Raw genomic sequence first — 4,541 nt, 5'->3', positions numbered from 1 at the left:
AAGGCGTTCGGCTCGGCTCGGCTCGGCTCGGCTCCACCTCGGCTTGGCTCGGCTTGGCCTCGGCTCGGCTCGGCTTGTGGCTCGGCTCAACTCGGCTCGCGGCTCGGCTCACTCGGCTCGCGGCTCGGCTCACTCGGCTCGCGGCTCGGCTCACTCGACTCGCGGCTCGGCTCACTCGGCTCGCGGCTCGACTTGTGGCGCGGCTCGTGGCTCGGCTTGTGGCGCGGCTCAGCTCTGTCTCCGGTTCGGGTCGGCTGGGATTGCTGGCGGCTCGATTTGTTTGTGGCTCGGGTCGGGTCAGCTTGAAGCCGGGGCAACCAAGAGCGACGGGTCTTCGGACGCTCGACGACAGTGGCGTTTCGCGACCTGGAGAAATTCAACGATCGGCTCTTCTTCAACACGGCAGACAGCAACCGGAGGAGGCGCACGACTGTGAAAACGAACGAACAGTGACAGCGGTGGCTTTGGCTGGATACGAAGTGGAGATTGGGAGGGCCGACGTTGAAACCGAATGGAAGCGAAGGGACTGGCGGCGAGGCGACAACGATGAGAAGCTTCACTGTACGGCGGCTACAAGTCAGTGTTGATCGAAAAAGAAGGAGAAGAAGAGACGGACGTTACGTCGGCTGAAGAAGGAGAATGAAAAAGAAGAAGACGCACGGGAGGAGGAAGAAAGAGGAGAAGAAGAAGAAAGGAAAGAAAATCGGGGGGGGGGGGGGGGGGGGGGCGGCGCGCGGTAAGTAGGGTTTCTCCCTTTTTTTTCTTTTATATATATATATATATATATATATATATATATATATTAAGTTAAATAAATAATAATAATATTAATATTTAATAATAATAATAATAATAATAATAATAATGATAATAATAATAATATAATAAATAATAATGTTAATTAATACTAATGTAATAATAATGTTAAATAACAATAATAATAATATTAAATAATAGTAATAATAACAATAGTAAATTATAATAATAATAATAAAAGAAAATATTAATATCAAATTATATATATAAAGATTATAATAACATTAATGATAATAATAATATAATTACTATTATATTATTATTATATAAATTTACAAATATTAATTTCAGAATTTCAGAAATAAATCCAAAAATTTAAAATTCCCAAAAAATTACATAATACGGTAAAAGTTTACCTCGAAAATTTGGGGCGTTACAAAAAGAAAGATGGAAGAGCAAACCTGGAATATTTAAAAAAATGGCTAACTTTATGGACTTTGTTACACGGGCCGTAAATAGTTTAGTATTTTGTTACATTATGAAAATTTCCCAAAAGATAATTGTATTTTGGAGAAGAGATAGTTATTAAGGGAGAAAAAGGAAAATACATATTTTTAGAAAATTATAATTATTTGTAAAAGGATAATTATTTTTGGGAAAAGAATAAATATTAATTATTACGGAAGATAATTAATTATTTTAAAGAAAGATAAATATTGATTCTAGAGAGAAGTGGTTATGATTGGGTAAATAAAGGAAAAGAAGGAATTTGATTTATTTAAAAGGAAAATTGATAATTATATATTGAAATATAATTATTAGGAAAAAGAATGTAACATCTCAAATCTTTAATGAGTTTTTATTAATTATGTTGAATTATTTGGATGTTATATTAAGAATTGGAGCCAAAATTTTAATTGTTGGGTTAAGATAATTCATCTTGGAATTTATGATATTTTAAAATAACTTATTTATTGGAGAAGATTTGGTTGATCAAAGGAATTGAGAATTTAAGTTAATTTGAAATCTTGAAGTGAAAAGTTGGTTTTGGTGAAATTGGATTTACTTGAGTATATATATATATATATACTTAAGGGGTCTTTTCAAAAATATAAAAAAGTGGCAAAATATTTACACTCTATAAAACAATTCTAAAAACGGAAAAAGCCCAAAGGCCCACCGTGTAAAACACAAAAATGCCTTGTCAAGCATGCCGTCAGTAACGCGTGAGTAATATATATGCAATCGTTTAGATTTGGTTATTATTTGATAATTTATACGCGATCGTTTAGATATGGTTCAATATATACGCGATCGTTTAGATATGACTATAATTTATACGCGATCATTTAGATATGGCTACAACGCGATGGTTTAGTTATCTTTTCAATTCATAGTTTAATTTTGTTACACGATCATTTAGATTTTGGTCCTCAAATCTAAATAATGTTTTTTAAAAAAATTTGGTACACGATTTTTTTAATTCTTTTGGTACACGACCGTTTAGATTTTTTAACACGATCGTTTAGATTTCTTTACACGATCGTTTAGATTTATTTACACTATCGTTTACTTTTTTTTATACAATCATTTACATTTGGCTACTCCAATCCAATTGATTTTTTTCAATATTTTTTTCAATATTTTTTATACACGATCGTTTATTTTTTTACACGATCATTTACTTTTTAAACGATCGTTTATATTTGCCTACTCCAATCTAAATGATTTTTTTTCAAGATTCTTTATACACAATCTTTTATTTTTTTTACACGATCGTTTACCTTTGTCTACTCCAATCTAAATGATTTTTTTCAAGATTCTTTATACACAATCTTTTATTTTTTTTACACGATCGTTTACCTTTGTCTACTCCAATCTAAATTATTTTTTTCAAGATTCTTTATACACAATCTTTTAGATTTTGCTACTTTTTTGTACACAGTCGTTTAGATTTGGTTATCTAAATATAAATGCGCAAAAAAAAAAAGAAGAAAGACGATAAAAAGAAATTGCAGCAAAAAAAAAGAAAAGGAAAAGTAGAAAGACGATGGAAAGAAATCGAAGCAAAAAACAAAAGAGGAAAAGAAGAAAAATGATGGAGAAATTAAACGACATAATTAATAAAGAATTGAAAAATAAGAAACATGATGGAAAGAAATCGCAGAAAAGAAAAAGAGAAAAGAAGAAAAACGAAATCGTAGGGGAAGATGGGGAAGACGATATAACAGCAGAAAGACGAATCGACACGAAGAAAAGAAAGATGGAAGGGCAAACCTGAAATATTTAAAAAATGGCTAACCTTATGGGCTTTGTTACATGAGCCGTAAATAGTTTACAATTTTGTTAGATTTATGTAAGTTTCCCTATATTTAATTAATAATCTAGATTTTTGGTGGAATATGATATTAATTATTTGGTTTTATATAAATAATTAATGTGGAAAACTAAAGTTAATTATATGATGGAATATAATTATAGTTGTTTGTAAAATAAGATAATCTATGAGGAGAAAGATTGTTGATTTAATTGGACAAGAAAATATGATATATTTAATTAGAAGAGAGATCGATGGTTTAAATTAATATATATGTTTATTATAGATTTTAGTGAGAGAATAATAATAATATTAAAGAAGTATTATTATTATTATTATTATTATTATTATTATTATTATTATTATTATTATTATTATTATTATTATTATTATTATTATTATTATTATTATTATTATTATTATTATTATTATTATTATTATTATTATTATTATTATTATTATTATTATTATTATTATTATTATTATTATTATTATTATTATTATTAATGGCTATAAATGCCTAAGATTTTGTGAATTTAAGGAATTTATTGAGGAAAAAAAATGGAAATTAAAATATATGTATATTTTGGTATTATATATATATATATACACATATACATACATACATATATATATATCCTAAAAGGAAAAGGAAATAATAATAATAAATATTATTGTTATTATTTGGGATTATAAATAGCATTGGAATGCTTAAGTTGGAAAGAAAAAAAAAAGTCATTAATCTTTTTCACTAAGATAACACTCTACTATCGCTGCCTCGCCAGTTTTAGTTATAACTAGTATCTTTGGAAAGCTTGAAGATTTAAGCGATGAATTTTTCCATCAAGGTTGAGAGAATTTTCCACCCTCCATTTGGGTAACTTTGGTAAGCTAAGGTAATCAATTTAATAATTTGTTAATTTAATTTTAGATCTAATTGAGATTTCTTTAAAAGTTTAATTGACTAATTTTTTAAGATTTAATCTTGGATTTTTTCCCAATCAAGGTTGAATTGGTTTCAACTCGAATTTTTTAGAAAGTTAATTGTTTTGTGATAATTTTTTAATGATAGTCAATTGCTAATTTTATTAATTAAGATACTAATAGTTTCTTTTATGATTAGGATCAAATTAATTAGAGAATTTTATTGTCAACTAGGGAGTACTTTGTTTGGCTAAAATCTCAAATCTCAAGATATGAGATTCTTCTACTAGACCTTCGAACTAAAGTTAAGAGGTTACATGTAATTTGTCATTATGCATTGATGTAGCTAAGATGCATAATGTGTTGATGTTGATGACTGATTTACGTTGATGATGATGATGTATGATATATTAATCACATGATTAAGGACATTATAATTAATATTCATGTCATGTTTATGATGTTTATGATATGCTACATGTTATGGACGAGTGTTTTGTTAACTTTGTCTACTAGGGTCTTACTTAGATAGGTGCCCCTCGGG

The sequence above is a fragment of the Cucumis melo genome, chromosome 11 (genome assembly GCF_025177605.1).
Source record: "Cucumis melo cultivar AY chromosome 11, USDA_Cmelo_AY_1.0, whole genome shotgun sequence".
NCBI lineage: Eukaryota > Viridiplantae > Streptophyta > Magnoliopsida > Cucurbitales > Cucurbitaceae > Cucumis > Cucumis melo.
The sequence above is the reverse complement of the archived record's forward strand: the minus strand, read 5'-3'. Positions refer to the sequence as shown.